Below are 10020 nucleotides of genomic sequence, written 5' to 3'. Positions count from 1 at the left end.
AGGGAATCGGCATTTGCAGCTCAACCGCAGAGTACTTTGATTACAGAAACAGTTCCTACAAGGAAGTAATTGGCACTTCCTCTTCTTTGATGAGTACAGCGAGAAGCTCCAAGAGCCTTCATCAGTGAATGCTGCCTTTTCCGCCCCCTTTTAATTTACTTTTTTTTATTTAAAGTTGAAGTTCGGAGTGGGGAGGGAGGAACATCCAGGTATGAGGAGAGCCTGGAGGCAGCTGCCCCTGGCAGCTGACTGAGCTGCAATGAGCAGCTCGTTAAAAGCACTGTAGAGCCTGTGCTTGCTGGGCAGGAAAATTGGTCAAGGACACAGACTCATCACCAGCAAAAGAGGAGCTGAACAGGTGCACATGGAGGCTGAGAGGCTGCACATTCCTGGTTATTTGGAACGAAAATGGCCATTCACACCAAAAAACCTTCCTCTGCGCAGAGACTGCTCTGCCACACCAGGTCCCTTCACAGAACAGTTCATACCTGCTGTAAATGCACACCCTAGTTGTTTGTGAAGGCAGAGCTTGCACTGACAGGGGGCTGAACCGTTCTGTCTCCTGCCTGGCCTGAATTCCCACAAGCAGGTGTTGCTCCCCTGCATTGTGCTCCAGGACTGCCTTTGCCTCTGGCTGGAGGAGTACCCTCAGGGGATTACTTGTAAAGTTACATGCTAAAAACTTGATGTCTGGGTTACCTTCTCTCTGCCCTTCTCTCTGCCCCCCCACCCCCTCAGGTTAAGATTGTAACTCAAATTATTCCATGCAACAGCATTGAGTGCTGCTTGTGAGATGGTACAAAGGCAGAGGAAAACAACGATGTGTCACAAGCCCATCTGGCCCACAAGCTGCAGCTCTAAATGAAGCACATCTAGAGAGGCCTGCTGCTGGACTGCTGCTGTACAAGAGCTCTTCTCCATCGTGTGTGATGCTCCATAGGCCTCATGCAACCCTGGATTAGCTGCAGTGGTAATGCTGTATAAAATGGGGCTGGTGCTGATGCCTTCTTGTATGCCAGTTTGGCAGGTTTAGTCACCAGCACACAGCTGAAGATTGTCTCTGACCTAGGCTGGAGACTGACTTGGTTCTTGCATAGTCCCAGAATATGGGAGGATCTCGAGGAGAACCTCAAATATCCTTTGGTCGCCTTCCCTCTGCTCGTGCAGAAGCCCCGGGAAGCAGCCCAGATCTGTGCTCGTCCTGATAGCTGACTTCTCTTCTGCACAACACGTTGGGATAGAGAAAACACAGGGGTATATGGTCAACCTAACATGCACCTGGTTTCCCAGTGGCAGATGACAAAAATTATTTAACAATTTAACAGTGTTGCATTTCCATGATGTCTAAACTAACACCCCTCAGGCTGGCTTGTGGTGGAGAGTTCAGTCCATGCTGCATGAAGGATTTTTTCTTTTCGCCTTCTTATCCTTGCCCAATAGGAACCTCTCCAGCCTTGTCTCATGCTGCTTAGCATGTGTGTGGCTTGGCAGCCCTATTTCCTACTGTGCAGTGTGCCTTTACCCTCTTGTGTGCCCATGCACAGGCTTCCCCTTGTTGAGAGTTTGACACGGGGCCAAACTGACCCCCCGCACACACACCTGCAGGGGAACATCTGTCCTGTTAGTGCCTTTATAGGAGTATAAGCAAAACTGCCAAGTTAATGCATCACAAAATGAATGCTCGTTCTTACAATTCACAAGGAGAATTCTGTCATGTTTTCTGTAACTTGTGGAATTCATGGAAAGCTGCCAGGTGGAAAATGTCCAGGGGGAGGGTGGGGTGGTTGACAGCCATCTGAACACAAGACAGCAGTGTGCCCAGGTGGCCAAGAAGGCCAATGGCATCCTGGCCTGTATCAGGAATGGTGAGACCAGCAGGACCAAGGCAGTGATCGTCCCCCTGTGCTCAGCACTGGTGAGGCAGCACCTTGAATCCTGTGTTCAGTTTTGGGCTCCTCTCTACAAGAAAGACACTGAGGGGCTGGAGTGTGTCCAGAGAAGGAAAATTGAGCAGGTGAAGGGAAGGGCCTGGTGCACTGCTCTGATGAGGAGCAGCTGAGGGAGCTGGGAGTGTTCAGCCCAGAGGAAAGGAGGCTCCAAAGGGGGACCTTATTGCTCTCTGCAGATACCTGACAGGAGGGCATAGCCAGGTGGGGGTCGGTCTCTTCTCCCAAGTAACAAGCAACAGGACAAGAGGAAATGGCCTCAAGTTATGCCAGGGGAGGTTTAGATTGGATATTAGGAAAAATTTCTTCACTGAAAAGTTGTTCAGACTGCCCAGGGAAGTGGTGGAGTCATCATTCCTGGAAGTGTTGCAAAAACATGTAGATATGGCACCTGGGGACATGGTTGAGTGGTGGGCTTGGCAATGTTGGACTTGGTGACCTTGGAGGTCTTTTCCAACACAAATGATTCTTTGATTCTATAATTATTTGCACTCATTTGTCCTATGCCTCAGAGAAGAACTGCTCTACAATGACAACATGTCAGGAAGTACAGTACTGTCACTTGATGGCTGCTTGCTTTTAATACATCTGCACACAGCAAATGCTGTGATAATCCTGGGCATAAAAGCACCGTTTTTCATACAGGTGCTTCACCAATGGAGAGGTCCTTCCATGGTTTCTGAAGCAAAGTGGGGTGTCACTTTTTAACTTCACAGGTCACTTTTTAATGTCATCATAAAAAAAACCTTTTTGGCAGCTAAACTCATGTAAGCTCTGCACAGGGTTGTCCTTGCACAGGAGCCTCACTTGAGCATAGGTGGGCTGAATTAAAGCTCTGCTGTGAATAGCTAGGGGAATCGCCTGCCAGCAGTACCAGGAATTAACTCACACCTGCAGCCAAAATTCCTTGGCATAAATGAGCAGGCTGTGGGCTCAGCCTTTGCTGCTTTGTAGGGGTGTCAGCCTCTCCTAGCTGCCCCAGGCACCACAGCTTCTGATCCATGCTCAGACTGAAAATCTGGCCCTGAAAAACCTCCTAATGCGCTGAAGCCAAGACAAGAGTGTCATGTTTGGGGACTTGGAGGAGAGGAGGAGACAACAAACATGGGATGGGCCAGGACAATAAAGGTTGGTGACTACATTCACAGCTAATAATTATTTTCAAATCATGGAGAAGGTCTCTGTGTTTGCTCCTTCCCACCCGTCAGGTGTCTGCAAGTCTGTAACCAGGTCAGGATCTTTAAAAATAATTCTGGGCCTGAAGAGCAAAGTGCTTGCAGGCTCTGATGTCCACACTGCTTGTCTGTGGTGAGGCTCTCCAGTTGTGGCTTAGCCTTCAAACACACTCAGCACAAACCCTGGATAGCTGCTGCGGTATTTGCTTTGCCTCTTCACCCATCTTAGCCCCCAAAATGGCCAGAAACAGCTACAACAGAGCTGAGTTTGCCTTAATGCCACAAGTTTCCTTGTTTAGTCCTATCATTACATCAGAAATAAGAGAAATAAAATAGTAAGGCCCTCAGAAGCGGGACACAGCTTTGTGTGCCTATTCACATACGTCTGCAGGCATGCATACCCTCACTGTCATGTAGTTACTGACCATAGAACCATAGAGTGGTTTGGGTTGGAAGGGACCTTAAAGATCAGCTCAATGCATGGGCAGAGACACCTTCCACTAGAACGTGTTGCTCAAAGCCCCATCCAACCTGGCCTTGAACACTTCTAGAGATGGAGTATCCACCACTTCCAGGGATGGAGCATCCTGTTCCAGTGCTTCACCACCCTCACAGTAAAGAATTTCTTCCTAACATCCAATCTAAACCTGCCCTCTTTCAGTTTAAAGCCATTAACCCTTGTCCTATCACAATATCCCCTTGTAAAAAATCCCTCTCCAGCTCTCTTGTAGGCACCCTCTAGGTACTGGAAGGCTGCTATAAGCTCTCCCCAGAGTCTTCTCTTCTCCATCCCCAACCATCTCAGCCTGTCATCATAGGAGAGGTGCTCCAGCTGTTTTATCACCTTTGTGGCTCTCCTCTGGACTCACTTTGACAGGTCCATGTCCTTCTTATGCTGGGGAACCCAGACCTGGATGCAGTGCTCCAGATGGGGTCTCATGAGTGCCGAGTAGAGGGAGAGAACTTCCTCCCTTGACCTGTTGGCCACGCTGCTTTTGATGCAGGCCCGATGCAGTGACTGCCTCTTGGCTTACAAACTGGCACAATTTAGGCTCAGTAGCTAGTTCAGCCCAGTGACCCAACCACAGTACTTTGCACTGTACAAATCACCTGATGTCTACCAGCTGCTGAGGTTTCCACAGAGGAGAGATCATCTTCAGCCTCGTCCAGCTGGGGTGCAGCCTTATTTCTGTGCCGGTGCTCTCCCAGCACAGCGCGTGCGCATTCCTGCATGCTCAGCCTCGGCACCCCTGAGGCTGGCTCAGGGACAGGAAGGTGCCCTCAGTCAGGAGTGTGCACCTCCCAGGAGTGTGCATCCCTCAGGACTGTGCATCTCTACCTGAGGCAGCAGCACCAGTGCCTCAGAGCCTGTGGTGCTGCTCTGTCTGGCCAGCCTGGCAGTGGAAGGACCTGAATGAGCACGACTGCATGGATGTGGGTCACATTCCTGGTGTTACTGCAGCTATGGCTTAAAATGATAAAGTGGTGTAGTGAAGGCAAGGCCTAGAGAGGAGAAGCTGGGGTTTAGTCCCTAGTCTGTCCTTCACTCACTGTGTGCTCTTGGACACGTTGTGTTCCGTCGCTCTGCCCGAGCTTCCCTGGCTGCATAGCACAGCGCTTACCACGTGTGAATACCATTCCACAGTGTTAGCTGACTGCTGGGACAGCCTTGCCAGGAGCCTGTGTATGTCCCGGAGTGCTGAAGAGCTGCCATGTATTAGCAAGGGACCTTCCTGCACTGGAACTCAAACACACAGCTACCAGGGTAGGTTTTGTCTTCTTTGGAGTGTCTTAAAAGATACAAGAAAGAGCAAGACTCCAGTGGCTTAACACAAGAGGACTTTATTGAAGTTTAAAAGAAGTGCCTTGAAGGAAAATGGTGTTTCTTATATATTAATAAACTTTAATAGCAATAAGAACAGTATTTGGAAAGGATTGCATAATGTCATTACCTTAAACCTGGTGTTACAGTTTAAAATAAACCACATGTATTCATACCTCCCTGGAATGAAGTGTGGACAGTATGTTTCCTTCACATTTCCTCTTGATGCAGGTGTGATCACAGCCTCCTATGTTCTGAGAACTTTAACATGAAGATCAGTCTGTGTTCTAGCTTTGAATGGACAAATGTTTCCAACACAAGCACTTCAGAGAGACCTATATACAGAGTTGCTGGAGTGAACTCACAGTTCAAACCACAGTCCAAGGTCTTAGTCATTTTGCTACAGAAGACAAACCATTTGTGAGGACCTTGCTGTAGAGAGTGGTGACAAGGTAAGCACTATTCAGCCCCAAAAACGGGAGGTTAAGAGAGTGTCATACTCCCTTGTTCCACTCACCTCTCCACCCAGCAGTATCCATCCTGTGTCTCCCCCAGAAACACTGGGATGCAGTGGCTGGCTGTGCCACTCCACCTCTGCACAAAGGCCAACACATCCCTCAAAACCCATCTTCATCAACCCCTTTAAACTGAGCTGCCAGACTTTGCTCCACAGCAGCCAGCGACCAGCAACAAGGACCCTGAACTGCTCCATTCATGCCACCCTGCTGATCAAAAAGTTGTAAGAATCACAGAATCATAGAATCATTAAGGTTGGAAAAGGCCTTTAAGGTGATCAGGTTCAACCATTGACCTAGCTCTGCCAGGTCCACGATTAAGCCATGTCCCCAAGTGCCATGTCTACAGTTTTGTGAGCACACCCGGAATGCTGATTCCACCACTTCCCTGGGCATCCTGTTGCACTGCTGGATCACACTTCCAGTAAAGAAATTTTCCTAATATCCAATCTAAACCTCTGCTGGTGTAACTTGAGGCCACCTCCTCTTGTTCTTGGGAGAAGAAATCAATTCCTACCTGCCTACAACTTTCTTTCAGGTGATAAGGTCCCCCCGATCCTCTTTTTCTCCAGTGATGCTGCAAGAGGCTGTTCCCTCTGAAAGTGACTGGACTGGCTGGCTGAGAGTGGTCTTTAACTACAGAGTGAAATTTGTCAGTGTCTGCCAAAGCTCAAAGCCCAAAGCCTTGACTGAACAGAAACCACCTGCTTGGAGTGGAATCAGCTACTGCAAAGGGAAAAATGCTGTCCTGCAGGAGAGCCACCTCCTCATGCACAACCTGAGCATGCAGAATAGCCCAGCCCACCACCAGTGTAGACCCTTCATCTGAGCTCTTAGCTGGAAAGATGAAAATGCAAGTTTGAAAGAAACAAAAACAAGCACCTGAAGGAGAAAGGGAAGTGAAAAATCCAGTGGATAAAGGGAATTCCCTCAATCTAGAAATGTACTCCAGAAATTTTCACTTCCTTACACATCATTTGCAGCAGCATCCTTTTAGTTAGTCTCAACTAAGTACCTGGATATTAACCTGTGGCTACACACCGAGCTGCAGAGTCCTGCCTGGCTGTGCTTCTGTCCCTAAAGGGAGCTGTGTTATTCCTCAGTATTTCTGGAAGGGGGCACTCTGGCTCCAGGATTGCGGCCCAGCACACTCACTCTGCTGCTGGTTGCTGCTCAGCCCAAAAGGGAAGCTGTTAGGAAAAAATAAACAGTTTATATCCAGCTTTGAGACAGAGACATTAGAAAGAGAGGGATAAGCTACAGCTCTAGGGACAAAGATAATGTAGAGGTGAATTTATTGAAATGTCAGGGCAAATGGGAATGACATAACCAAATAATCAAAAGGGGGAAAGAAAAGAAAGTATCTGAGATGATAAAAAATTAAAATGGCAAACACAGCACGACAAGGAGCAATTACCCTGGGCTGGAAGCAAAGAAAATGTACAGCACAGAGATATACAGAGAGCAGTGGTAGAGCACAGCTCGAAATGAAAACAATAAAACAAAAATATAATTAAGAACAATTCAAGCCACCCAGATGCATTTGTAGTTCAGCTCGGATGCCAAATTCAGTTAATAACTGCTTCCAGCTGCTCAGCAATGCGCAGCCATTTCTCACTGCAGCTCTGCATCGGAGCTGGGCAGAGCATCAGCCCCACAAACAGGCGCCGCACTCACAGCACAATCCCTGGAACACGGCACGGCAGCAGAAGGGAATTAAGAGATGGGAAGAGCCCTAAATCACTGCCGAGCATAAATGGGATGCAACCCGGTCTACTGAACTCCTCTTGGTGGTGGCATTTGGCAAGGGGAGGGGGGACGTGTTGCAGCATTAGAGCTGGAGCATCCAAATGATGTCTCTGTAGGGTCTCTGCCTGTGCCTGTGGTTCCTGCCCCACATCTCCCCTCTCAGCTGCTGCTTCTTCTGGTGAAAGAAAGATGAGGGAATGAGCCTTAAGAGTAAGCAGCCCTTTATAGAACAGGACTCAACACCACCCTGTATGCTTCCTCTGGGGCCTGGAAATAATAATACCAGATACTTTTAACTTTCCTCCTTTTTAGTTATTGGTTTGGGGGTTTTTTTAATCTGTATTAGGATTCACCTTCTCCCAATTTTCTTTTTTTTTTTCTCGTCCCAAACCAGGAGGGCTCACAACTTAGCTTTCTCCTGATTAAACACAGGGATTCCACCTGGCCAACCACTGAGTGCTTGTGCACGCACACACAGACACACATACAAACACTCGTGTGCACATGACACACAAACACGGGGACCATCAGCTGCAGGCATGCAGGCATGGACTTGCAGCATGAGCACCTCCTGAGTTTCCCAGGGGATGATGTTTGTCCTGTAAGACAAAACATATAATCAAATAACCTCATATAATCAAATAACTTCTTTAAATCACTTCTGGGAGGCAGGGCATGGAGTCTGCCAGCAAAACTGAGAACAAAACAAAGACAGAGAAGAGGCACAAGGGGGAGCTGGAAAACATTTTTTTCCTCTCCATCCCCTTTTTTAATTAGCATCAAACCTAGTCTGTGATGCTTGAAATGGCCTGTATTTGTTAATCACAGCTCATTTGGTTGTGTAGGAAGGTATAAATAGAATTTCATGTGTGACTGATGTGAGCTATCAGCCAGCCCCCTGGGTTGTTTGCACTGCTCCCATGAACAGCAACTCTTAACGTGTTTATATGCCAGTCCCCAACGCCAGAGGACTCTGCTGGAGTCTGCTGTGGTTGGACTTCAGTCGAGAGAAAGGAATCCAGCTCTGCTGTGCCTGTTCTCAAGTCCCATCTCCAGGAATACCTCCTGCCCTTGCCAAATGAGGTAACATCAACGCTTACATCACGTCTTCTACAGCTCACTTTGCTCCTGCTCTGCCCACTTGCCGGTCAAAGAGCAGAGATGCCTGCTCTGATCTTCCAGCACCTCCAGCCATACATCCCCTCTCCTTTCCTGAGACCGCTCCTCACCTCTAGTAGCCAGCTGGCAGGTGTGCAGCCAGCTTCAGACTCTCCCACATCCTGCTGTGTCCTGCCTGCCTTGTCTGCCTGCCTTCTTCAGTTCAGGTTGCCTGACTCAGGGCTGTTGGAGCTTCCTCAGTCCCACTGGCACTTCCCTGCTTGTTGCTGATCCTCTCCCCCTTCCCCTCCTTCATGATAGTGTTCCCTTGAAGCCTCTCCCATCCCACCACCCCATGACACCAGCAAGAGTTGGCCACAAAGACAACTTGAATTTGCCCTGAGAGTCTGATTTGTGCCTGGGATGCCCAGCAGCAATCAATAGCATTTTGTTAAAGAGTGATCAAGAGGGGAAAAGAATTAAGAGGTGATTTGCCGTAAGACCAGAAAAATGGTTACCAAGCACTGAACAGCACATGACTGACAGCTCTGTAATGCCACAGATGCAGCTGTGTCAGCCACAGCTTTCAAGCTGTTTAAGTATTTTGGTTTCTCTGCCTATTGACTCAACACCAGGCTACTGTACCAGAGATCTCAAAGATTATCTGTTCAGGTGGGAGGGCAGGAATCCAGTTCTGCTCCATTTAACTCCTGCCAAGACAGCAGTTCTGAACGATGGCAGGCTTTTAGAGAAAGGTTGTAAGTGCATTTTCAGGACCAGTCTTGCATTTAAAATCTTCAGACTACATTCATCTTTTGCTGTGGGGAAACCCAGTGTATTTACTTCCTTGTTTACATTTAACCCTGATTCAGCTTTGAGATGAACAGTAAGTGCATAGGAAAACCTGTCCGTCAGACACTCTGTGGCTCCAACATTGCCTCTTGGGACTGATCTGCCATTCAGAAATTACCTTCATGGCAAGATACCACGTGCCTGTCACAGGGCTGTGCTGGTGCTGGTACTGCTGGATAACTGTAGTGTTTTCTTTCCTCTGGAATATAAAGTAAGCCAAGAGAGGCTTTCAAACCAAACTTCTCTGTGACCCTGCCATGCTTTTTGCTCACCTTCACCTCACATGCAGGGACTTGCTGCCATCTTCCACTAGTTTTGTATCTCTGTGGTCTGTGCTGTATCTCCTGTGGCTCTTGGCTGCTCAAAGATCTTTGGTGTATGTATAACAAGGTCAAGAGGATTGATCCCAAGCCTTCTCACCCTTGGACATTCAGAGGGCAATTTCTGGCTGCACAGAAAGATGATTCAAAAACTCCAAGAGGATTTGAAAATATTTGAAAAGTTAATAATTACCTAGTTTGGTCTGAATTGCCATAATCACCCTACATCCTTTGCAACAGGTGTTTTACTCAGGGATACAGGAATTGTCTTATTCTTAGGAAAATAACTCTTGGAACCTGGCTGCTGCTGGGTGGCCAGGGGCTCAGCGTCCCACAGTGAGCAGTGTGATTTGTTATCTGAGGTCAGAAAGGGCGTTACTTAAATTCAGACTCATTAAATGACTGTAGATGAGTGTGAGAGAGCCGCCAAGGGGTTGGAGCTTATGGGTTCTGCATCTGTACTGTGCTGATTCACAATATCATACCCTAATCCTGTGCCTGACAGAGATTTTACATCAACAGGAAGGATTTTTTCTCCATCAT

The sequence above is a fragment of the Corvus kubaryi genome, unplaced genomic scaffold (genome assembly GCF_017639235.1).
Source record: "Corvus kubaryi isolate FWS band 111438036 unplaced genomic scaffold, C.kubaryi_AGA036_p1.0 37398, whole genome shotgun sequence".
NCBI lineage: Eukaryota > Metazoa > Chordata > Aves > Passeriformes > Corvidae > Corvus > Corvus kubaryi.
The sequence above is the reverse complement of the archived record's forward strand: the minus strand, read 5'-3'. Positions refer to the sequence as shown.